Here is a 27,852-nt window from a genome sequence, read left to right as displayed (position 1 = left end):
CCCACAAACAAGTGCAGAGGATGTACCTCTTCTCTCTGATACTCCTCAATCTGCTCCATAGTTTAAGGACCGGTTCACACTATTGCAGTGTGGGAAACCGCATGTGATTCGGACAGGAATCGCACTGTATTCCTGTTCAAATCACATGCCATTCTTTGCAGTCTTTCCCGCAGGAAAGGTGCATACCTTTTTTTTTTGCACTGAAATCAGGACTCATGGGTGTTCACAACTATGTGATCTGACTCACCCGAACCTGCAAACCTTTTTGGGGTGTCGTTCACTTAATATGTTGCTAAACCCCGGACCCTGCATTCACTATACCTGGTCTCCCACAGTACACTGAACATGGAAATGCAATAATTTTAGTAAAAATAAACTGCTAAATACGTTTACTCAACAGCATTTAGAGCGGTCTTGTGACTTCTATCAGCATCCAGCTGAGCACTGGTAATCTTGTAGTAGGAGTTTACATTCTCCTCTCACTGTCTTATGAGGCTACATGACTGATAGCCAGGGGCTACAACAATGACCTTTGACCCTCTGTCTGCACAGTGCTGATTGGCCTTGTGCCGATCACATGCACCCTCCCAAAAACAAAAACTCTCTAGCAATGCTCTGTGGAGCATGTGCAGAGCGTCTCCTAGGGCTTTGTACTATCAGAAGATGTTTTGGGGGTAGTGGGAGAAGGGGAGGATGAGAGAAGACAGGATCAAAGAGACTTTTTAAACAATGTGGAGGATTAACCCCTTAAGTTCCACAGTGAGTATAACCAGCATACTTTACTGCATATACAGACTGATTTTACTGTTGTGGGTTTAGTAACACTTTAACACAGACACCTGCAGTGGTTCGCATAAACGGAGTGTGACTCTGATGTGGTGCGGGAAATTAAAATAATTCCCTGCAAATCCCGCACCACATCAGTGTGAACCAGCACTAAAATAACTATATTATTGGTGTCATTAGGAAAAAAAAGCTCCATCACTGGTGTCACTGGAGTAAAATAGGGCCTATATCAGTGTCAAAGGTTCAAAATACGTCTCAGATTGCTGGTGCCAGAAGGATAAAACAAACCCCATCATTGGTGTCAACTGGATAAAATAATTAGAAATATAAATTTCTATCACAACCCCATTTGTGATGTCCGGCTACATAAAGAAAACTAGTGGAGCCACCACATCTATGGACTGGCAAGCTGCAATATATTACATTTCTCTTCACTTTATAGAATGTGGACTAAAACATTAGAGATGGCACACAGAAGCCCCATGCAATCACTACACAGATGTCACATATTATGGGATGCCAGTTTCATCAAGCCACAGTATCATCAAGTATCATCAAGTCCAATGATAAATCTAGAAACTCACCATAACTGATGTGCTCAGCACTCCGCCAGCTTCAAGACTTGTGCTCTATACGGTGACTTGCACTTTATGAATCTGAGCGTCAGTGGGGAACCACGGCCTCTTCTCTGCTGGAAGAAAAAAAATGCACAAGGTAAGCATGCCATAGTGGGCAAATACTGTATACTGCTTATGGAAAAAGTTCCTGGGAAGCCCAGCGCTCCTCAGCTTTAACCCCTTAACGCAGGCGCCTCCTGGCTCTTTAAGAGGCTTCTAATCATGTGACCACGATGATTGGCTGTCACAGCGGTCACATGATCAGAAAGCTCCGGATCGCAAGTAGAGATTGGCAGCGCGGACAGCGACATACAGGTACATTGCTGGTCCGCAAATGGTAAACCTATCACATACAGCTTTATACAAATCTTCTGTTTTTGTCATTTGCATACCCTGTTGGCTATGCTGCACACATGAAGGAAACATACGAACACATGGAACTCTTGCTGAAGCACATCCGGTACACCAAGTACAACTGGAATATCTGTGGTAGTGGCTCTGCTGCTTGGAATGCAGCTCACGTGTACCATGTACTGTTGCTACGTAGGCGAATGGGACAGCCATGCAATATGCTATGCTTCAGCCTTGCTACAGGTGTAGGCCACTACTGAAGCCTGGTTGAAAAACTCCCAGAGATGGCATCATCCCATCCTTTCCTGTTGCTAGGATGTTGCTAAGACACTTCCAGCCGTTACTGCTCACACCCACCATCACAGGAGCTCTCAAACATCCGGAGCAGGCATCCTCCAACAAGTTCCATCATGCCTCTACAAGTCATAGCTGTAACTGTCAATTTTGCAATGTCTTATGGGAAATGTAGTACAACAGCTAGAGAGCCGCAGGTTGCCTACCCCAGGTGTAGATGGTGACCCGTGGAGCACTTGAGTATCTTGGGGTTGCTATTGGAGACTTCAGAACTGTGACAAGAGACTGCTTTTCACCTTGGAGGCTTTGTGTACATGAACTGGAGTCGCATCATTGCGGTGCAGAGCCATAGGAGATATACAGTCCATGTGGAGCGCTCACACCTCTTCTGAATGATGATTATAGAAGGCCATAAAATAATAATAATCCCATACCCTGTCCAGTCCCATTCCAAGGAACAAACAGTAACTGCTCCTCTGTACTACAACAAAATGGCTGTCACACTTTTGTTGCCATGGTTACAAAGAGGGCTCACACTGGGCCTGTATGTTACTGGCCTGACCGCTAAACATGAAGATGTCTCCATTGTTATTGATAGGAGACAGGATATACCACAGTACTGACTGCACAGCACACGCCATGATACCTCACACCTCACTATACCGTATAATACCTCCCAAAGATATACAGGCCACACACAGCGCTGACATCGCTCCTTCTCACTGCTTACCAATGAATAATCATCATATAATGCCATACAACAATGAGAAACCCACACCAAGTGCCCGTCCCAGGGGACAACCTGTCTCCAGCAACAGACTCTCTGTACTACAACAAAATGGCTGCCAACCTCCTATTGTCATAGTTACACAAGAGGGTTCCCACTGGGCCTGTATGTATGGGCCGGACTACTAAATATTGGGGCGTCACCAGGAGAGGGGATGTACCTCAGTACTGACTGCACCATATATGTCATCATGCCTCACACCTCATACCTCACTATATCAGATTATAGCCCAGTGAGAACATCTCATTATACCTCACACCTCATTGTACCACATATACCTTCCACCTCATTATACCTCACATATAATACCTCACACCTCATTGTACCTCATATAATACCTTCCACCTCATTATACCTCACACCTCATTGTACCACATATAATACCTCACACCTCATTGTACCACATATAATACCTTCCACCTCATTATACCTCACACCTCATACCTCACTATATCATATTATAGCCCCATGAGAACATCTCATTATACCTCACACCTCATTGTACCACATATAATACCTTCCACCTCATTATACCTCACATATAATACCTCACACCTCATTGTACCTCATATAATACCTTCCACCTCATTATACCTCACACCTCATTGTGCCACAAATAATACCTCACACCTCACTGTACCACATATAATACCTTCCACCTCATTATACCTCACATATAATACCTTGTACCTCATATAATACCTCACACACAATACCTCACACCTCACTGTACCTAATTATACCTCATATAATACCTCACACTTCATTATAACCTCATATAATACCTCACATCTCGTTATATCTCACATAATACCTCACACCTCATTATACCTCACATAATACCTCACACCTCATTATACCTCACACCTCATTATACCTCACATAATACCTCACACCTCATTCCCTGACCTTAGGTCAGACTCTTCTTCATCCAATTACATACTTCAGAACAGACCCTCATTCATCCCATTACAAACCTCAGATCAGACCCTCATTCATCCAATTACATACCTCAGATTAGACCATCCTTCATCCAATTACATACCTCAGATCATACCCTTCTTCATCCAATTACAGACCTCAGATCAGACCCTCCTTCACCCAATTACAAACCTCAGATCATACCCTTCTTCATCCAATTACAGACCTCAGATCAGACCCTCCTTTATTCAATCCTTTTCCAGTAAAAGACCCAAAATCAGACTCCTAATTCATTATCTTGCTATGTCAGACTTCAGCCAAGGAAGGTCCTTCAAATTCTTTAGATCCAAGAGGCCATAACAGGTCTCTTCTTCCTGATAAGGAGAATTAAGAAATCCTTTTCCATCTAGTTCCAATCATAAGACTTAGAGCAGACCCTTCTCCATATTTGTTCAATACCAAACTTCACGTTACTGCCAACTTAACTCAAGATCCTAGTCTGTTCTCCTCCCCCAGCTTCAACCTCAGACATGACCTATCTTTCAGACTTCATTAACTACCTGCCGACCGCAGATAGCCGAATGACGGCTGCACTGCGGCCGGCCAGTTCTGAGTGGACGCCATATGACGTCCCCCCAGAACGCGCTCTCCTGCGCGCCCCAGGGGGCACGCACCCGGCGATCTCCGTGATCGCTGTGTCCTACGGACACAGCTGATCACGTGATGTGGTAAAAGGCCAATCACAGCGGCCTTTTACCACCTGATCAGCGGTGTCCAATGACACGCTGATCAGAGGGAAATGCAAGTGCCGGTTCTCGACTGCACTTTCCTCACGCTGTCAGATCGTGAGGAAAGTACTGCCGAGAACCGGCATTTGTCAGAGCGGGGATCGGCACCGATCATCAGGGCACTGATGATCAGTGCCCTGATGATCGGTGCCCAGCAGTGCCACCCGCAAGTTCCGCCTACCTGTGCCCAGCAGTGCACCCACTAGCTCCGCCCACCTGTGCCCAGCAGATCACCCACCTGTGCCCAGCAGTGCACCCACCTGTGCCACTCTGCAGTGCCACCTACCTGTGCCCAGAAGTGCCACCTACATGTGCCCAGCAGTGCCACCCACCTGTGCCCACCCACCTGTGCCCACCAGTGCCACCCACCTGTGCCCACCCACCACTGCCACCCACCAGTGCAGCCCAGCAGTGCTGCCAGTCAGTGCCACCGGTCAGTGCCCAGGGGTTGTGCCAGTCAGTGCCCAGCAGTGATGCCAGTCAGTGTCGTCTATCAGTACCCATCATCAGTGTCACCTATCAGTGCCGCCTATCAGTGCTGCATATTAGTGCCGCCTATCCGTGACACCTCATTAGTGCTGTCTATCAGTGCCGCCTATCCGTGCCACTTCATTAGTACTGCCTATCAGTGCCCTTTAGTGCTGCCTATCAGTGCCCATCAGTGCCGCCTATCAGTGCCCATCAGTGCCGCCTCATCAACGCACATCAGTGAAGGAGAAAAAATGCCTGTTTGAAAAATTTTATCATAGAAACAAAGAAACTTTTTTATTTATAGCGCAAAAAGTAAAGCGCCCAGTGGCGATTAAATACCACCAAAAGAAAGCTCTATTTGTGAGAAAAAAATGATCAAAATTTCATATGGGTACAATGTTGCATGACCGCGCAATTGTCAATCAAAGTGCGGCAGCGCTGAAAGCTGAAAATTGGCCTGGTAAATAAGGGGGTATAAGTGCCTGGTAGGCAAGTGGTTAAGCTCTTGGTCTGTTTTTTTCCCCTAACTGCAACCTTAGACTGCACTTATCTTTCATCCACCTTCACTTGCCAGCTTCATGTAAGGTCCTGGTCTGTTCTCCTTCCCCAAATGCAACCTACTGTTGCATATGTACTGATGCATAAAGAGTCAGAGGCATTGAGCACACTTTAAAGTACTGCACATGTCTGGCTGTACAGTAGCTGCATGCTCTGTAGGTTGGCACACTCTAGGCGAGTAAAAGATTGTCTCTTTGACACCTAGCCTGACAGGACCTCTTCATCAGATGATAAAAAGAACCATCTGCAATTTGTTACATTAGCCTGATGAAGGGGGCCTGACATGATCTGTAACATCGGGATTTCCTGATGTGATCTACTCCTGCCATAATAGGATGCTCTGCCAGAATACCAACCTTGAATATACCTGCATGGAGTTTGCATGTTGTGTCTGCCCTAACGTGAGTTTCTTCCAGGTTCTCTGATTTCTGCCCACACTCAAAAGACACGCTGGTAGGTTATTTGGCTGCTGTCTAAATCACTCCCTGCCCTAGCATGTGTTTATATATGAGAGTTCGAGTCCTTAGATTGGAAGCTCCATGAGGGCAGGGAGTGATGTAAATGTACAATGTAAAGCAATATGTAAACTGTCAGCACTATATAAATATCTGTAATGATAAATTAATTCATTAACACATTCATTGAAAAGTGGACATTATTCTGAATCAGCTGATGTACCTGCAATGACAATCGACATTGGCTAACACACCATATATTAGATGGTCAGCTCTAGTAAGATATGCAGTAGGAATATCTGAACTGATTACCAGAACCAGCAGAATACCCACTTTGTCTTAGGTACCCTCCGATTTCTATATTTATTTCCACTTCCATGCTGCTCAGATCCTCAACATCACCCTTGCAAAGTCACTGGAGAGCAACTGGGGGATCAGTTGGTGGACCTGCATGTGGGAGGGGCCTAATGTGCCCATGCACTAGGGGTACCTTTGCCCGAGGGCACACTTACCAATGCCTGGGACTAGGCAGGAACTGCAATCATGTGAACAGTCTAACATCAAGGCATTCTTCCATCTCAGTTGAGCTCCCATGGTGTATAGTAATAAATTGGATATGTGTGTTAGGTGGTTTCCCATCGCTATACACCATGACTTCACCAGCCAGCGTACCTCTGTTACCTCACTGCCAGTAACAGAATGAGATCCCACCAGACACAGAGCGCAGATCTCATGTGTATCCTGTTGTAACTCCTTCACTCTCATACCATATGGCTAGGTTGAAGGTCTCCATAATGCTGGTCTGGCCCACTTGCTATGGGAGGGGGACCGCTAGGGAGGGACCCACAGCAGCAACCCACTTACTACTGTAGAACACCTCACCTTATCTAGGTAACACGCCTCGATTGGTTGCCATGTGTCATGCATATCACATCCCTCTGCGAATGAGTGACGCGGTCGGGCGAGCGCTAGCTGTCAAAGCAGGGGTTTGAGGGCTGGTCCTTTCATTCATAACATGTTACATCCTCAACATGAGTGTAACATGTAACATGGTGTGAAAAGTGAACTTATCCTTTAATATACAAAGTATAAGTTGTATTAATTTTTCCTTTGTTTAGTTTTCCTATTGATTGAAATAGCGATTTGTATGTAATATTGTATGTTTACACTGACTATTGAATATTAATGATCAATGATTTGATATCACAGCTTACCTCTGCCTACCTGATGAAGCTGATAACAAAACACATGGAATTACAACACTCCCTTCCTGCCCATTGAAGAAGGTTGATGCAGCAGTTGCTATCTTTGAGCTGAGTTATGTAAAAGGACTAATAGGCCAGATGCTATCTTATCTATGTAAATATATATGGTAACAGGAATTGTAATTGTAATATGATAAGGAGCTTTGACTTACAGAGGTACAGTATATATACAGAATATATATAACCCATGTAATGAAATGTATTTGTTGCAAGCAATTTTATGGAAATTGTGCTTTTATTAACATTTATTGAATACAAAAAATTAAACATAAAAAAAATCAGCTACCAAAAAAAGGGACCATGAAGGAGTTAAAGAGGCACTGTGTTTGCACCCATTCATGATCCCTCTAGACAAGTCTTTGGCAGGGTGTTATGTGACTGAAATGCATTGACATTATTCAAACCCATTTGAATGATCTCTCTACTGGGAATTACCAAAGGGCAGCATTGCAAAATTTTATCTTCCAGTTTTAATCCCAACAAATCTTTTTTAGTAAATTTGACTTCTTTTTTTTTACTTCATTGCTGAGTTATTCATTTTTTTTGCTATTCTCTAGCTTACATTAATGATCAGTGAAGAGTTTCCTTACGTTGATGGTTACTGAAAAGCTCACTTAATCTGGCGGTAAGCAGAAAAGGGACTCTTTAAACAGGTGGTCAGTGGGAGAAGGTCCACCTTACCTGTGATTAGTGGAAAGAATGTACCTTACATTGGTCCTCAATAGGAAGAATGCCCCCTTAAAGATAGCTAAAAAGATCATTGGTGTCAGCGGTTACTCTTTTCTCAAGGAATATCTAGCAACCTCTGGAGGACCCCTAGGGTTTTATAGAACCCTAGCTCAGAAAGACTGGTCTATACTATTCCTTCACATACCTATGCCCCCCACAATTGCCCTAGACCCCCTACACCTGTTTCCCTTCCCCCTCCACTCTCTATTCCCTCCTTTCATAATCACTCCCAACAACATTCCTTTTCCGTACTCTGCCCGACCTCTTCCCTTTTTCTCCCCTCAAAATCCTTAGATCTTCATGGTATGCCATACAAATTGACAACATTATGTGATACAAAAAAAGGCTTATGCTTTGTTTGGGGGGTCAGACAAGGAAGAAGGAACACTTGGATTTTTTTAATCACATTTATTGGTTTAAGGGACATGCAACGTATGTGCCAACCATGACTTGTATACTAACATTCTTGCCTTCTATGTTCCTATGGCAATAAAGATAAATGATATAGAAAACAGAACAGATATATCTTCCCTTTTAGTCTTGGTGACAAGGGTTTTACCAGACAAGAAGTGCAACAACCACTGTTCTAGCCTTTACTACTTTAAAAAAAAAAAAAAAGCTCTTTTATTCACTGTAGCTGTTCCAGATTTTACCTCATTTCCTATCTGATGAAACCCATGTCAGCAAGAAAGGAAGGACATCTCTGTATGGAGCCCCGGATAGCCAGTGCCAAATTACTGCAGTTCTAAGGGGCTTGATTTGATAGTGAAGAGCCTGATAGGGATACATTTGTGGTAATATGGTCCTCTAAGCTCTGCATGATAGAGGAATACCCACTATACGTGAGGACCCTGCACAACCCATACCAGGCTTGAAAACATCTAGAAAATGTATGCTAAATAAAAAGCTTAAAATACACACAGGGGCATCTACAGAGGGGTCACTGAGGGAGACCCTGAAGCCCAGCGTTGGTCTGCGAGGCCCAAGAACTGACTCTCTATACCAACACTAAGCATGCTAAAGACCCCTAAGGCCTGATTTGAGAAGTGGAATTGTCATTTTAGCCCCAGAAGCTTACTATCTATTGTCACAGTCAGTGGAGTTAACGCTGTTTAATAAAAGACAGACCTTTTTATGAAAAGCGTTGTTGCAGTTTAGGCTCAGGAGCTGACTGTCTCTGTACATAGTGTTCAACCTGCTGTCTATGGATACTTATTGTGAGGCCATCGGGCCCCCACAGCCAGTGTTTTCCTTGCCTAGGTGTTCTCCGTGTATTGTAACCATGGCCCAGTTGTTCCCATTGTATTGCATATTAAAGCGGTATTAAGCCCAAAACCAAAAATGTAATATATTGCAGATTACCAATACTTAGATGATAGTTTTCTTTTCTGAAAGGAATGAGATAGGAGGCACAGAAGACAGCACCAGTTTGTTGGAGGTAGGGGAGTGTTACATGTATTAGCAGATTTAGATACATTAACAAATTGAATCCAAACTCCAGCTCACACTTTATAATCATTTACAGCAGTTTTTTTTAATTTTGGGAAACCCAAGCTTCTCAAGCATCACTCCCTCTGTGATGTGAGTGTTGTCTTACCCCCCCTCCCCCCTTCTTTGCTTTTGCTGTGCCTTACCTCTAGCGTTATTTTTTCCCATCTCTTCTAACATTCTGATGAAACTTTGTGATTTGTATAGTACTGCTTGGACCTTGAAGAAGGGGACACTCCCTGAAAGCTTGTCTTCAAAATTGTATGTTAGTGCAAATACAAAAAGTATCACGGACAGTACTCAATTGTTTCTGTCGCAAATGCACTAACAGGGCTACAATCACCTCAAGCAACATGAATAAATAAAAGCTGATTATTTTAATCACCCGTCAGTAGAACTACAGGCATCCCTTTTTTTAATTTTGGATAGAGTAAGGGAGGGGTTATAACCTGTCAGAATTTTTTTTTCGCCATCTGTGCCTTTCCCTTCACTTCTTGTCCCATAGCCAAAGAGGAAGCGAGAAGAAAATCCCAGCAAATTAACAGAATTCCTTGGAGACTCTAGTGTCCCCATTGGAAGATTTCCCCCCTATTACTTTTCTGGGTACAACCCAAAATGTAGGATTTTCTTTTACTTTCAGTGATAATGGTAATCAGGACAAATAGAGAGGGCAAATCTCCCTAACGGAGACACAGACAGCAATAAAATCTGACAGGGGTTCTAATCCCTCTCCACTCTATCCATAACTAGAAAAAAAGGTTTGCATCCAGTTATACTTTAAATGGTTTGCCTCATCCATGTACACTGCAACAATCTGCTGGAGAGCTTCCTGTTTACATTAAATATACTGTAGATTGATGTGTGTATAGAATATAAGCATACTATCCTGGTGTATTAATTCTGTGAATTAAACCTCCAGTGTCCCCTCTGAAAGGCAGACAACATCATCACCCAACAAGCTATCTAAACATGGCTCTGGACTTACATTAGTACGGGTAGCACTGTTTATAAAGGTGTGTTGCCCATCCCCCATACCATGCCTCAGCAGCAGGTTGAAGTCTCTAAATTTGAAAAAAAAATGACTGTTATTTTCAGTTGAATCCACTGAGATTTGAAAATTACAGTTCCACAGCTAAAGGTGGGGGATGGAAACCGCCTAACAACCCCCCCCCCCCCACCAGCCCTACCCCAAGACAAACTGCTGTAAATTAACATTTGGTTGATTTATTGATTTCAACAATTTCTCCTATTAAAAAAGCCTGATTTTACACCACTCTGCGGGCTTCATTCACAAAGCTAACACACTAAGATACAAATGTTATTTTATATATAAAATATTACAGTCATTTTCAATGTAGTCAAGTTTAAATATTACATGTGAGCACAATTAATATATGTATTCAGGGGTTTGTGAATTAATCCCATTAGTATTCCTGATAATTACAGAGCATAACCCCTTATGTAACATATTACCGGGCTCCTTAGACCAGAGTTCTTTGTTCAAAACAAGATCTAAAAATAGCAACCAATCAGCTGTGCTCACTGTGGTCATGTGACCTCTGTGGTCATGGACCTCTGTGTGATGTCACAGTGTAGCAGGCAGACACTTTCTGTCTTCCGTGGTGAGCAGTACTGTACTAGACTGCTAAAGGCGTTTTCTTCAAATATCTTGTTTATATTTGCACTAATGTGCTCCAATTTAAACATTTCTCATCAAATGACCACTGTTGAATCTCAGCGAAAAAGTAAGAAACTTTGTCTACATTTTTTTCCCATATTTTGAACAAAAACATGTTTTTCTCATTCACCTCTACCTACAAGTACTGTGCACACACATTCATAACACAGGCAGTGACAAAGTCAGCTCCTCTCCCTATTCTTTTCTATTGAGAGCTGAATCTTGGCAGCCATCCAGCCCTCTAATAGAAACACAGCAGGTGCTGCCCCCTAATGGGAACACAAGGCAGGTGCTGTAACATCTTTGTTGTTTGGTAATAATGACTTCACATTATATACAGCTAGAGGGGTTAGGGTGGGCTTGTTTTAAAGCTCCCTTACTGCTTGTTAAATTATAGGAATACTTTAATGTCCATAGTCTGGGCACAGATGCTCTTTAGGCTTACATGTATTTATTGTTTGTCATTGACGCCATATACTTGTTTTACGTTGTGTACATACAGCCGGATAATATGTGACAGATCTGCATATGTAGCAGAATGGTATATAGTGTAGAATTGGTTCTCAACATTATAACTTTATTATGCCTAGTGTGGACAGGCTTTGGATTAAACTGTTACCTGAGCAATTTTAAAGTCAGAATGGATATATCTTACATGGTAGGTGAATATCCCCTCATTTTTTTTAAGTGGGCCCTTTAAGGACCAATCCAAGATTAATGAATGGTGAAAAAGAAATAGGAAGAGAAGGAGGGGGTTATCGGGTGTGGGAAGGTTGTGGTAATGTTCCCAAGCCACTGCTCTGTGTGTCCATTCACACACAGAGCTGCAGTTTGGCCCTGCCCCCTCTCTCACCTCATTGGCTGACTGGCTGTGATCGACAGCAGTGAGAGCCAGTGGCTCCTGCTTGCTGTCTTAGCCAATGAGGAGGCAGAGACCTTGGACAATGAGGCTGTCTTGCACATTGCTGGATTGCGATAGGGCTCAGGTAAGTATTTGGGGGGGGGGGGGGGGAGCTGGGGGGCACTGCTGCACACAGAAGGTTTTTTGCCTTCATGCATAGAATGCATGAAGGTGACAAACCTTGAGCCTTTACAACCACTTCAAGTCAGCCTTTTTTTAATGTGCTGCCAAAGAGGCTCAATTTCTGTTTATTTCCATGTGGCTGAAGACAAGCCAGCTAGGGTCACAATAATGACAGTGCTTTGGGACAAACATTTTGGTGTCTAATGCCCAGAAAGTCACACTATACAGTATATATTCACAATTTTGTTTTCTTAGTTTTAGACAAAGTGAGGAAAGGTTAGAACACAATTAAAACCATTTTCTTTTATTTTACAGGTTTTACAACTATGGAGAATGAGGTTATGTCATCCCTTGTAGAAATACGCTCAATTGTTGGGAGCAACCACGCTGGAAAGCTTTCCAAGAAGTTGCTCCGAAGCAAAAGATTATCAGTTAGTTCCAGTCTAAAGGATTCCCATTCCTTGGACTCCTCCTTGGATATCCTTTCTCCCCAAGAGGTATTGATAAATTACCTAGAAGGTGAAGTTTCCACTAAAATGAATGCCATCCAAACACTAAAAGAGGAGTTGAATACCTTGGACAAGAAAATATCAATTCTTGTGAATGGGAAACGGACACTAGAAAGCCTTGTGTCCCGATTTCCAAAACTAAAGCTGGACAACAGAATGGACATTGAAGATGCGATGTCCATTGACAGACAACGCATGCTTGAACTGAGCAGGAAGACACAGAGGTTGGAACCCTATCAGTACCTCTTCTATCATCTACAGACCCAACCAAAGTACCTGTTCAAGCTCATCTGTCGAATGTCAGTACATGACTATACCATTCTTGAAGAAAGGCTTCTTCCCGGACTCTACAATCATGCCTCAACTCCAAGAGAGGAATATCATTTTGTCAAGTTTTTGGGAAATGCTATTCAGTATGAGTTTGAGAAAAAATGTACTCATATCAAGGATATAGTGGAAGGAAAATTAATTAGCATTGAGACTGCCTTCAGCTTTTACAGGCAGGCTGCAAAATGTGATGTCCTCCACAACAAGCTCACTAAAGTGATAGATAGGATATTTCACTTAAATCACAGATTATTGGAAAGACCTTCTCTCACTCCTTACATGGCAGACCTAGTCTTAAATGCAATATTCTCAGATGTGCACAGTATACCTTATGGAATAAGGTATGTGACAAGAGTCCTAAGACAAGCCCTGCATAAAAAGTTCCCCCAGGCAAGTGCAGATGAAGTCTTTGAGACTCTTAGCCTTTTCATGTACCAGTATTTCCAGCCAGCTATAGCAGCTCCAGATGACTTTGGAATAATGAAATTTAAGATGTCAACAGAATCAGGGCAAAAAGAGAACTTCATGATCGTGGCTGTGCTTGTCGGCCACACATTAATTAATAGCCATTTCCCCAAGGAAAATGCTGGAGCTTCAATCAAGAATGACTATATAATCAAAAACCATCCACGTTTCAGGAGCATGTTTGAGGAGGTTTTTAATGTTCCAGAACCAGAGGAAGAATTTGGCTTCAATGAATATTCTGACATGATTTCCCTAAAGAATCCAGTGATAGAGCTTCATGCAATGGACATTGTAAGCACACATAAGCTGCTTTCAAAATATGAAAAAGTGGTCATCCCAAACCAACAAGACAGTCTTTATCAAATTTTCAAGGATCTTGGACCAGTTCCTAAGGTTAAAGATCTTCTTTTTTATGAGAATGCAGCTGCTGCTAACAGAGGTGGAGACTTGACAGCAACTAAAGTCTGCCTCTCCTTAGGCAGCAAATATATTCCACAAAAAGAGAAAAATTTGACAAACCCAAAGGCTTTACAGGATGCTGGGCTTTCAAAAGCAATGGACTCCCAAGATATCCTGAACAATACTGACATGGATGTCACAAAGGAAAATGAATTTCAGCTGCAGCAACAAGCTGAAATAACGAAGCTCAGCCAAGCAGTGGATGCCCTTAACGTCAGCTTCAAATATTACCAGGACAAGGTAAACCAATATCAAAGGTTCTGGAACAGTTGCCTAGAAAACCTAGTGGGCCAAATGTCATCCAATATTGACATGAACAAAAAGATGCAGAAGGAGACGGAGAAGCAAGATGACATTAAGATTTTGGGGCTGAAGGAAGAGAGGAAAGAAAAGGAGAATAAGCAAACTAGGAAGAAGAGGACCTGGCTTCATAAATTGTTCAGCCCTAAGTCACCCACTAGCATCAAAAAGGTCAAATATACTGCAGAAAAACTGCACTACAAAGGTGTCATTGTTGACACAACAGGTAAGGAGACCAAAGAGCTGGAGAGACAACCGCTGACAATAGAATTTGCAGATGACCACCAAATTAAAGTCAGCATCGGCAAAAAGTTTGTTCTCCTTCCCATTGCTGACATCCTAAACCTCCATTACAGCAGAACACCAATCATGGAGTTATTCTGCTATCGGGTTGATGTCAGCATGTTGTTGTTTTTAGTGTACAGCAAGCTTTATGTCAGAACAACACATAACGCACTGTATCAAGAAATAACACCATAGGTTGTTGATTCAGGGAGCATTCGATGGCCCTAGGGCGGGTTCAGCAAGACGCTGATTGCAATCTACCACTCGACTGCGGGCAGCCGACAGATAGATCGTTATCTCTGCCCTGCTTCCCCCAGCCGCTGCTGCTCTCATGTTTACTGCAGAGCGGAGAGCGAGCATAGTGATGGATGGAGGGCGGAGCTCCCTCAGTAACCTTTCAAATTAACCAGCAGGTGATTGGTTGCTAGGCGGGCCTAGAGAGAGAGGGGGAGAGAGAGAGAGGGAAGAGAAAAGAGGGGGAGAGAGAGAGAGAGGGGGGGGGGGAGAACAGAGGGGGAGAGAGAGGGGGGAGATGTGCTGTGTGGGGAAGAGGAGATCTCCTAAAGTGGAGTTCCACTCAAAAGTGGAAGCTCCACTTATTTGCCTCCTCCTTCCCCCTCCACTGTCATATTTGGCACCATTTGGAGGGGAGGGAGGAGCGGATACCTGTTTGTGACAGGTACCCGCTCCCACTTCCGGCTCAGTTTGCCACAGCGAAGTGAGCCGGAAGTTCGGCCCCCTCCTCCCTCTTAGTCTCCTGGCAACTTTCACAGATCCCAGAAGACTGCCGGAGCAATTAGTACGCGACTTGCGCTTGCGCAGTGGGCACCAGGCTGTGAAGCTGTCATAGTTTGGTGCCCACAGTTTAGATGCTGGCGCCATGGAGGACAGAAGGAGAGAAGGGACTGCGTGTGTGAGAACGTGGCTGGACTCTGGGACAGGTAAGGGTGTGTTTATTAAAAGTCAGCAGCTGCAGTTTTTGTAGGCTGTTGACTTTTAATAATCACAAAAATGTCTGGAACTCCGCTTTAAGGGCTCTGCCAACAGGGACCCAGTCCTCAACTCTCACTGTCTTCCGCCATGCTGACTCCTGTACCCTGCCGGTACCGATCACTCACTGTGTTTATTTAGAGAAACCTGCCTTCATGGTGGGTCACAGTGGGACTTTAATTCCGCTTTAACAAGCCATGCTACCTAATGTCATTGACCATATTTGGTCAATGACTTCACTCGGAGATACCCGCTGGATTGTTTACTACATGAAACAAGCCAGCGGGAGGGGAAGTCACTCATTTAGTGGCAGTAGTGATACCACCACCAACTGATACAAAGTTTGGCTACAGAAATAAGAAATAACACCATAGGTTGTCGATCCAGGGAGCATCCGATCGTCTTAGGACAGGGTTCGGCAAGCTGACAATTGTAATCTACCGACAGCTGGATTGTGAACACGGCTCTGCTTCTCCCCAGCCTCAGCCACTCTCTTGTCCACTACAGAGCGGAGAGTGGGAGGCAGCATAGTGCTGGATGGAGGTCAGAGTTCCTTAGTTAACCTTTCGAATTAAGCAACAGGTGATTGGTTGCTAGGTGGTACCACCACTAACTGATGCAAATTTGCAAAGGTCCCAATTGAAAGAGGAGACCGGGACCTTTCCCTGAGTACTGGACATGTGTGCTGGGAGCTCGCAGGGCACGCGCTCTCAGCACATATGTTCTTTTTTAATAGAACGCAAATGTGCGGGCGCTCGGCGTCTACAAAACAGGTTAAGCTACAAAACACTGAAGTGTGAATGCAGCCTCAGGCTCCTGCACACAATACCTGCAGGTCTGTGCTTACTATAAGGTTAGGCACCAAAGAAATGTCTCTATGAGTATGACACTCCTCCTATACCAACATTATTGCGCCAATATAACAGAGAGTGGATATAATTAATAGGTGCTGCTATTAATAAAAAACTGTAAATAATAATAAGTTGTGATAAACAAAATAACCACAAATAATAGCGCAATCCTAAATTGAATCAATAAATTAATTTGCACAAATATATATAACCACCACCAAATATGTGCAAATTAATAGTGCAATAACATAAATAAGGGATCTCAATATAGTCCATTCAAAAAAGTCCATATATCAATGATCCTCAATCAATGAAGTACTGAGATCCTCCTTCATCAAATGTGATATTCAGTGCTCAGAACACCCCATCAAAATGCACACTCACCATGTGCTAGTAATTAACCAGCATATTAGTATATATTCACCAAAAAGACTCCAAAAGAAGATCCTCATGTGTTGGTAATCAATCAGCATATCAATATATATCCGGTATTCCACCAAACAAACTCCAAAGGAAGATCCTCTCATATCCAAATTAGCACATGTGGGTAAAGAAAGAACTCGCCAGTGTAATATTATCCAACAAATTTATTGTAAAAAAAACCCCCTTAAAATCACACTCACAATAAGTAAGAAAAAAGCATTTGATACATCAGGGCACAGAGCCCTGTATCCAGTGTCTCACCTGCCTGCCTGCACTCAAAATGGTGGTAGTACGATCACGTGATCCGGACACGTGCGTCGGAGTGCGTGGTGACGTCACCGCTAGCCACACCCTCTGTGCTTATACCAGTGTTTCTCAACTCCAGTCCTCATGGACCCCCAACAGGTCATGTTTTCAGGATTTCCCTCAGATGAAACAGCTGTGGTAATTACTAAGGCAGTGAAACTGATCAAATCACCTGTGCAAAATAATGGAAATCCTGAAAACATGACCTGTTGGGGGTCCATGAGGACTGGAGATGAGAAACACTGGCTTATACCAACGTACGGGCGTTCAGTTGCAGAGCTGTAGGCAGTGTAAATGGACTATGAGCGAACTGATCAGCATGTTCGCAGTCTTTTCAAACCACAAGTCGAACTGCCTTTGTGGATCATTAATTCATTAATTCACAGATCTCTGCCCACTGCACAGCCACACCATTTAAAAAATTTGGCAGCAGGTACACGGAGAAGAACCCACAGCTGCTGTCACAGAGAAGGGGGCTTTGGTACAGGTTCAATAGGTGCATGCAGGGGTGGACTGACAACTCATGGGGACCCCAGGCAATAAGGGATCATGGGGACCCTGTGTCCTTGCCCAAACTCAAAAAAGCCTATGAAAAAGGTACCAGGGGCATCTCATGGGGCCCCCTACTGACCCCGGGCCCTCGGGCAGTGCCCAAGTTTCCAAATGTTCAGTCCGCCCCTGGGTGCATGTTACGTGTTACACCCATGTTTAGGGTGTAAAATGTAACATGCTACTAAAGGTGAATTTAGCCTTTAAAACCATTGACACTGTGTGGCCCCCACTGCCTGCGGTTTTTCTTTTTTTCAAATTATAAACAAGCTGGCCAGCAAAATATTTGGTGAATGACTTCAGCCAATATCACTGACTGGTCTGGACATCCCAGTAGGAGGGGATTGTTGGCGCAGGTCGTCACGTTTATATTGGCGAGTCGTCGTTCATTGCGATTGATATTGGATCTACTTCGCTGGACAACGTAACTGATGCTGGATTTACACCGTGGGACATATTCATTGACCATCGGTGTGCGATGTCGTGTTTGTGTTGGCGAGTCGGCCGGGCATTGCTCATTGTGACTGACACTAGATTTAAATTAAATCGCTGGACAGTGTAATTGATGATGGATTTACACTGTGGGGCATGTTTTTTAATGGCAGAGTGAATAGTTGTGCTTCTATCAGAGGGTAGTAGGGTGTTGTTCATTGTGATTACATCGCTGGATGATGGTGATGAATTAACACTGTGGGACTTTTTTTCTTTTCATACTTTGTCAACAGTGTTTGTGTGTTTATTTACAGTGTATTTTCGGTGGGAATGAGTAACCAGACAAGATATCTGGGGACCTGCTATCCTTATGGCCCCTTTCACATGAGCAGACTAATCAGGCCTGGTTGTCTGTATTTCAAGCGGATCCGATCGGACGATCCATTGCTCTTTATTGAGCGGTGGGTGTAAGCGGACATGTGTCCGTTTACACCCTCCTGCATCCGGTTTGATCCTACCCACTAAAAAGAGACGGATGGGGATCCATTCCCCATCTGTCTGACGGATTGGATCAGATGACGGGTGGAAATGGACAGGTGGCCCGTTTACATCCAACAGCCCATAGAGGACAGCAGGCTGTGTTCATGTCTGCTATGCATAAGCAGAGCGGACATGGATCTGTCACCTGCTTCCTCAGCGGGGATCAGCGGACAGATCCCCTCGCTGAGAGAGCAGATCCGCTGATGGGTTCCACCAAGTGTGAAAGGGGCCTAAGAGGAATTCCAGGTTCTGATAACTACAGTATGAGCCTCCTGCGCTACTAGATGAACAATGCTACCGAATGGGGAGGGCTGCTAGCACCCAACCATATATCAAATGGATACTAGAGTAGACAAATATATATATATATATTGGTGCAGCGCTTAACCTAAATGTTACCTACTAATAAATAAAATACAATAATCATTATTTTTATGTGACTATTAGTGTACACTGTGAATAATAGTCCCTTATCGTGAAGTGAACTGATCCACTCAGGGAGCTAAAGTGAAAACAAAGAAGTGACTAAACATGGTACCATAACAAAAAACAGTGAAAACAAAAAGTCCAAATGGGACTGTACTGATGTGAATAAAAAACAAACAGTATACAAAGAATCCCTGAAATTGGGACCAATAGCTCACAAAATAGTGATCACAATGGCTCAATAATGCCCAATAAGGAAAAGAACCAAGTGACAATAAGTGAATCCCTAAATGAGGGATCAAATTCCACAAAAGTGACAAGTGCTGTGTTATAACATCAAGAGAAAAAAATATACCAAAATTATATGAACATATAAAAATAATGTTATGAAAAACATCAACACCACTTAAATTTAAATAATATTATGCAATAAGTCCAAAAGAAAAATAAAAAAGAATATACAAAAAAAGCATATAAAAATATATAAAAAATTCAAAGTTGCGTGAACACCAAGTATTCCAACGCTTTTTGAAACGTACAGGTGATAAAGTGGATGTGCATAACAACCAATGGGAAATAATCCATAAGCGGCTGAATTGCCCCCTCAGCTCCTTGAAGCGACCCAAACGGGCCAAAACGTTTGATATCCCCTTCACTGCTATGCGTAATAAGCAGCAGGGTCACCTCCAGAGATGTTAAAATGAGATACAGCCAACTCACATTAAGATTAAGAAGGTAGAGATAGAAGAGATCTTCCATAGTGGAAATCAGTTTAATATACTTTTAAGAACATATATAGCCAATTGCCCACTCACTTTGCATTAAAATAGAACAAGCTGTAAAACCACATGCTATGGGTGTACTTGCATGGGTTTTTAGGTGTAGCAAGATGGCATCCACGCCAAAAATACGTCACCACGTTCCTACGCGTTACGTCCCGTTATCACGAGACTTCCTCAGGGTAACGTCATTGGTGACATGCGGCTTTATATAGGGAAAATGGATGTCAATCACAGTTCAGAGGCAGACCTGCTTATTGCTCCTACCTCTCAGGAAATCTCCTGCGGCCATTACCAGGGAAAATGTAATATTATTGATGATACTTATATTTCTACGCTTTTATTTATATAACTGATCAATATATATTAAACCGGAGCTTGTGAAATAACACTTTTAAACTGTAGGTAACCCTACGGTGGCCATTTTAATGGGGTCCTGTATAGAAGATAATCTATGAGATGCTCCTACCTCTCAGGAACTTCAATAGCTATACAAATCGGGGGACTATTAATATCTGAAACCTACACTTTTATTAAATCTAAAAACATAAGTTAAAACAGGGCATGTATATCTGCACTAATGCAGTTCTAAACCTTTATTAATAGCAATCAAAAGTTGAACATATATCGAATGTACTAAAAATATATAAGGAGGTGATGACTATTTAATATGGCGATCTATACCTATTTAAAATCATTTTTGTTGATATCTATAAAAACTAATGCCATAAATACTACTTAGGATAAAAAACTATAAATTTTACAGAAGAAAAGAGAAAAAACTGCTATTTACTATTTTTTCTTATTGTTGTATATGGCCCCAACCTAATGTCACAAAAAGATATATGATACACTAAAAAGTGCGTTTTGGAGTGACTATTTATGGTGTATCAATGCGTTATAAAGTGCGTTTTGGGATGTCACCTAAAAATAATGATTATTGTATTTATTTATTAGTAGGTAACATTTAGGTTGAGCGCTGCACCAGGTTTTGATAAGTCCACTCCCTAAAGACTCCCCCCCCCCCCGACATCCACCAGCCTAGGGATGTGGTGATGAGGCCCTTGTCCCTATGAAGCAGGCAAGGTACCCCTACCAAGTTGAGGGCACGTGGCGTGGCCTGGCATGGTATGGTTCAGGAAGTAGGGGGGTGCATGCTTCCTGCTTCTCTATTTCCTGACCAGTCAAGCTGAATGGCTAGATAAGGATTTGGTATAGATTTTGGAGGGACCCCATGCAACCATAAAGAAACCGGCAAGGGAATTACATTTAGCAGCAATTTTTTTTTTCTGCATGTCACTTTTGCTGGACTACATCTTACAAGTGTGCCGCTTCATGGGCAGATTTACAGTATTCCCCAACATGTTATCTGAAGATATTTACCTGTGAGACAGGTAAGTCCAGATTTATTATTTTAATTGGCATTTTAGTCTTACCATGGTGATTCCAGTATTTATTTGTACAACAAACACAATTCTCATTTGTACAGTATAGTACATGACACAGGATCTATAGTTTTAACCCTGTGTTATGCTGCCACCTTCAGGAGATGGGATGCTAAAACAAGAAAGCAGTAAGGATGGCGCAGAATAACTCCTCCAGCTCTTAGCATGCCTCAGTTTTTCGCTATTATCCTTAAAAGGAACTTTGCCCTAAAAAAAAAAAAAATACTGTAGCTGCTGACTTTTAATAAACATAACAGGGATCCAGCGCTGTCCTCACCAAGGCCAGTTCTTTGCCGGTCTTAGGGTTCCGCGGCACGGCCATCTTGGATGTGGAAGCCGGCAGTGACTTTCTGGTGCTTTACAGCTGGCTTCCCACTGTCCATGCACAAGTAGTGTTGCACTTTCCCAATAGGAACCCACTCAAAAATAAATATATATATATATATCACCCAAAAGTATTAGAAGTTCTGCTTTAGGAGTATGGACTTCAGCTCTTTTTTCTGAGAGAAGTAATGGTTTCTTTTTATGATTTATTTTCTTCAAGACTCTTCTGTGAAGATTCCTAGTTGCTCCATAGCCACTGCCACTTCATTTTGCAGCTTTGCAAGTTGGTTGACTCCTTGATAGAGCCTTGGAGGATTGTGCCCAGATCCCACCTGAGAGAAAATGTGGAGCCAAACTTTGCTCTAGGCACTGGATCCTGTGTGAGGTGCTCACCTTGGCACTTAGTGCATTGTATTTGAGCTATCTGCATGGTGCTATACAGTTCCAGGGTTGAGGTCCATCCACTGGTGGTACCCTGTCTCTGAAGATCCTTCCTAAAGGGTATGACCACCGGTACAGTGAAGACTGTTTGGGATGCCCTTGAGGGGGCTGTTGTTGCGCACCCGGATTGCAATCAGTGAGTACCTAAGGGCTTGTTCTACAGGTGGTGCATCAGTAACCCTTGCTGCTACTATACTCTATATACCTGGAATTATATATATTGTTGGTTATCTCTGTAAGGCATCATGCCATTTTTGCCAAAGGTCATGTTAACTGCAATCAGTCTGCCTCACCTTCTCCTCCAGAATCTATCTCTGTTATTTTCTACAGCTTCTGTAGCTGTGGCCAATGTGGAAGTCTACCCTATCCCCTCAGATGGGTTGGTACATGGGGAGCTTTAGTCTATAGGCTTAACACCTAGCCTAAATGTATTTGCATAGACTGTTCTATGCCAAGCTGAATCCTTAGATGGCCCCATCCTACTACTGTTCCCAGGACTTCAGACATTGAGGATCTCTTTTGCCTTTGGTTTGGCAAGCCATCACTCTGGTCTGACACAGCTTCTCTCTCCTGAGATCAGTACCACAGGGACATCTGCCTCATACTGCAACTAATGGCTGATAACTTCTCCTATTGGGTACTTAAACGTTGCATGGAGTCTGCCAGGTTTGTCATTGTAACTTTCATGTGGGGGACTTTCCAGGCCTTGTAGCCTTTTTTTCTAAGTATTGCCATGCCTTGGACCTGTCTACTGTACCAAGGGTCTTCTCAATGCACACTTACTTATTACTAGTAAACAAGGATTCTTGCTTTCCATATATTGCAATACATATTCAAGCTGGCCAAATGCATCAAAGTGATCCCTCTTTAGCCATCTGCTACTCTACTGTGCAAAATGCCAACAGGTCAGTCAACATCCATCAGACTGTGCAGATCCTATTGAGATCCTGGATGATCCTCAAATTCTAGAAATAGAACTCAGAGCTGGATCCTTTCATTGCTCTGAATATCTGAGCCTGATTCTAATCCTTGTCCTGTGCAAAGTTTTTCCTTCCCCTAGAAATGCTCCAAACTTTTCACTCCCATGTTCAGACTCTGAAGTCCAGGACCAACCGACCCTGATTTTGCATAAGCGTTAAGGATTTAATGGGGTCCTTCTTGAGGAAGTCCCATATCCCCATCTTCACACCAGACTGTTGCTGCTTACCATTCTGCAGCATGGGACATGAATGTGTAATATCTGGTTTATCCCATTCGCTGTCAGGCAGGACCAGGCTTGCCCTGATGTTCAACGCTAGATGCAAAAAATGTCCTACCTCCCAATGCTTTGGTTGGTGCTGTTGACGAATGTCAGCTTTTTCGGCTCAGCAAAAGTTCTAGGCACCCTTTTAGTATGAAGGACTTGGTCATTGCTGAAAATAATTTACTAGCAGTGTAGTAGACTAATAGAAATCCAACAGACCCAACAGTCATGACATGTATGCTGCTGATTCTGTGTAATTGAATCACTAATTGAAAGGGGCATGTTCAAAATAATAGCAGTGTGGAGTTCCATTAGTGAGGTCTTTCATTCTTTGAAAAACAGGTGGCAATTATTGCCCTTATTTAAGGAAGGAAGGCAGCAAATGTACATGCTGGTTACAGTGCATTTCTCTCTGAAATTCTGAGGAAAATGGGTCGTTCCAGACATTGTTCAGAAGAACAGTGTACCTTGATTAAAAAGTTGATTGGAGAGGGGAAAACATATAAAGAAGTGCAGAAAATGATAGGCCGCTAAGCTAAAATGATCACAAATTCTTTAAAATGGCAACCAAAACCTGAAAGACGTGGAAGAAAGCGAAAAACTACCATTTGAATGGATAGAAGAATAGCCAAAATGGCAAGGACTCAGCCAACAATCAGCTCCAGGAAGATGAAAGAAGGTGTAAAGTTCCCTGTGAGGACTGTTACAATTAGAAGACGCCTATGTGAAGCCAAGCTATCTGCAAGAAGCCCCCGCAAAGTCCCACTGTTGAAAAAAAGACATGTGCTGAAGAGGTTACAATTTGCCAAAGAGCACATTGACTGGCCTAAAGAGAAATGGCGCAACATTTTGTGGACTGATGAAAGTAAGATTGTTCTTTTTGGGTATAGTGGCCGGAGACAGTTTGTCAGACGACCCCCAAACACTGAATTCAAGCCACAGTACACTGTGAAGACAGTGAAGCATGGTGGTGCAAGCATCATGATATGGGGATGTTTCTCATACTACGGTGTTGGGCCTATTTATCGCATACCAGGGATCATGGATCAGTTTGATTACATCAGAATACTTGAAGAGGTCATGCTGCCTTATGCTGAAGAGGAAATGCCCTTGAAATGGGTGTTCCAACAAGACAACGACCCCAAACACACCAGTAAACGTGCAACATCTTGGTTCCAGACCAACAAGATGGACGTTATGGAGTGGCCAGCCCAATCCCCGGATCCTAATCCAATAGAAAACTTGTGGGGTGACATCAAAAATGCAGTTTCTGAGGCAAAACCAAGAAACAGAGAAGAACTGTGGAATGTAGTCCAATCATCCTGGGCTGGAATACCTGATCACAGGGGCCAGAAGTTGGGTGACTCCATGCAACACAGATGTACAGCAGTTCTCAGAAACAGTGCGACTACAACCAAATATTCATTAAGTCATTCAAAGGAAAGCAAAATCTTCAAACATTTTTCAGTTTATATAGTGAATGTTTGAGTTTGTAAAGAAGAATACAAATACTGATATTTTTTTGAACAGTCTAATATTCACTTTTCTTCAATTTTTTTTAGAGGAACAACACAAATTTGATCTATTTTTCTTCATGTTTTGATGCACATGCTGGATCGAAATGGGGCTCAGGTAAGTATAAGGGGGGCTGGGGAGCTGCATTCAGAAGGTTTTTTTACCTTAATGCACTGAAGGCATTAAAGTAAAAAAACGTTCTGCCATTAGAACAGATTTAAACTGAACTCTGCATTAGTTCTTCGCTGTATGGTCTTCTGCCTTCCTGTGCAGAGCGATAAGGGGGTACCTCTGGTCCTCCTGTATGGGGCCCAGAGCTTGCAATTCAACAGGGGTCCGTCGGCAGAGTGGGACCTTTTACTTCCATGTACTGCTGACTGCTCTCCTGGTCTGCAGCAATTAAAAAAACTTCCTGGGCCCCTGGCGGAGTAATCCTTGTGCTACAGTACCCGACAACTGAATTAAAATTTGTGCCTGTTTGTGCCTGTATCAATGTTATTGCTGTGAACTGCAACATGATTACTCTGCCGGACTATTTGATGATTTTCAGACACAGGCAAGTTTGTTTTTTTTGTAATTGCTGCAGACCAGCAGCAGCGGTGCCCCGAAGTAAATATTAAGTAGTCCCACTCCTTTTCCCAGGCCCCTGCTGAACTGATAGAAATTACTGTATCATCTGAACAGCCTTAGGTCTCATTTACACATGAGGTGCCCTCTGAAGAACAATCCACATTTGGATTGCTCTTTAAAGGGAATGTGACAGGCAGTGAGGAGGAATTATATCGCCTCTTCACCAACTGTTTAAACCCCTTATACCCGCAACTGTCCCTGCCCAGTGAACTCAACAGCAGGGACAATTTTTGCTGCACAATTTGGCTGCAGCATTTGTACACCCCCTTTTGCTGCCTTTGCAGCTTAAAGGGAATGGCTGGGTGGTGATAACACAGCTCAACCTTGCATTTTTACTGCTCCTCAGCCACAAGTGTAAATATAGCTGCAGGGCTCCTTTTTACAGTTGTGTTGCTCTCTAAAGAGTGATCTGTGGTGGATCAATATTTAGAGTTGTTCGACAGGTGGTGAGGAAGCATTATGTTGCCTCCTCACCACCTGTTTTAACCCCTAAAATCCAACACCACTCAGCTGCAGCCATGTGCACTGCACACGGTTGCTGCACAGCCCCATTCAGTTGAATGGGTTGAATTCAGCAAGTGGTAGTGTCCGCCGAGCTCTCCAGGCAATATCACTTTTGCTGCACCACAATGTAAAGCATTGAAGCCACATGTATACACTTTGCAACTTAAGGGGGAGCAGTAAAATGGCCTTACTTAGTCTGACAATGCAAGTGATAATGTGCCACATGCTGTACCACTCAGCAGGCTACACTATGAACATTACACACTCCTGATCCCTGCATTTTGTATGTTTTGCACTCCTACATTACATACTCTTGACCCCAGCAATCTGTACATTACTAATTTCTGACCCCTGAACTATGCACATTACCTGCTCCTGACCTCTGCACACTACACAGTACATGTTCTTGAAACCTGCATTTTGTATGGTATATGCACATATTTGATCCCTGTGCTCTGTTTTACATCCCTACCCCTACCCCTGTCCAATTTTGCCAAGCAGCTGTGAGTGGAAGCAGGACAGGACAGCCCTTTGTATTAGTGCCCTCTGGCACTCTGTAATGCTGCCCGGCCGGCCAGAGAAAAGAGAAGGACCAAGAGCTCAGTGAGACTCATGCCGCACTCGGCCAATGACCACAGCCCCACAATTTAAAAACGCGCCAAGCAGTGCCTTGATGCCATTTCACGCCCGCCCCTCCACCGAGAATGCCCAAGTCCGCCTAGCATTTGAATGGCGCATGCGTCATTCAAAAGTCGGCCTGCTGTCATATTTTTTTATAGCCAGCCGATGTTGCAGTTGCAGAACCTGCTCCAATTTTTCAGTTTGTGAGAGTAGCGTTGACTTTATTCTTGCAACACTCTTTATCAACTCCCCCACTGAATCTACCAACATTTATTAAATACCAATAAAAACATGAAACGTACATCTTTGTGTTTTAGTGTTAATATACGCAATTGGAAAGTATCTTAGCTCAGTGACTTTCAGCTTAGATTAAGTACAGTATGTTTACTTTTTTATAATTCAATGTTTACCAAACACACCCTGCGGTGTGTTAATATATCTCAAGCATAGTTCAAAAACTTGCGGCACTTCAGAATACCAGTAATCCATCCATGTCATTAAGCCAATTTGGGTCACCTCTACCTAAGACTGAAAAGGCTCACCCAAAAGAGGTGACTCCACAATGGGAAAGGTCAAATGCTGAAGGTATCTCAAGTAGCCTTTGAACACAGCCGTCTACTATCTGATCCAAACGCCCTGACACCCTTCCTTCAAACAAATACACCGAAAAGTAAAATATACCCCAGGATTTTGTTAATAATTGCGTTTACCAGCCAAGTAAAAAAATAAATCCCATCACTGTGACAATGGGAGCAACATAAGTCTCAAATTTCTGTGTCATTGAGAGAAAAATAACCCCCATAATTGTTATCAGTGGGATTAAAGTCAGTGGAATAAAATAAACCATGAAATGTCCATGAAATAAAATAAGCCCCATCCTTGGTGTTAATGGAATAGAATGAGCCCCATCCTTGGTGTTAATGAAATAAAATGAGCCCCATCCTTGGTGTTAATGAAATAAAATGAGCCCCATCCTTGGTATTAATGGAATAAAATGAGCCCCATCCTTGGTATTAATGAAATAAAATGAGCCCCTTCCTTGGTATTAATGAAATAAAATGAGCCCCATCCTTGGTATTAATGAAATAAAATGAGCCCCATCCTTGGTATTAATGAAATAAAATGAGCCCCATCCTTGGTATTAATGGAATAAAATGAGCCCCATCCTTGGTATTAATGGAATAAAATGAGCCCCATCCTTGGTATTAATGGAATAAAATGAGCCCCATCCTTGGTATTAATGGAATAGAATAAATTTGCCATCATTGGTGTTAAT

At 43.0% G+C, this 27,852-nt stretch overlaps 1 long non-coding RNA gene and 1 pseudogene across 1 annotated transcript in view; one reads left to right on the top strand and one right to left on the bottom strand.

Moving 5' to 3' along the window:
- Nucleotides 1-1,365: 1,365 nt before the first annotated feature.
- LOC149453553 (uncharacterized) overlaps nucleotides 1,366-27,852 on the bottom strand; it is a 119,620-nt gene continuing 93,133 nt past the window's right edge. The window contains exon 3 of the long non-coding RNA XR_016314669.1: nucleotides 1,366-1,477. This is a non-coding gene — a long non-coding RNA (uncharacterized LOC149453553). The remainder of the gene's footprint in view (nucleotides 1,478-27,852) is intronic.
- On the top strand, nucleotides 12,749-14,490 carry LOC149453557 (ras GTPase-activating-like protein IQGAP2; annotated as a pseudogene).

The sequence above is a fragment of the Staurois parvus genome, unplaced genomic scaffold (genome assembly GCF_062004578.1).
Source record: "Staurois parvus isolate SC_StPar_1 unplaced genomic scaffold, SC_StPar_1.0 ptg000448l, whole genome shotgun sequence".
Lineage (NCBI taxonomy): Eukaryota > Metazoa > Chordata > Amphibia > Anura > Ranidae > Staurois > Staurois parvus.
Note: the sequence above shows the minus strand (reverse complement) of the source record. Positions and strands in the feature narration are given on the sequence as shown.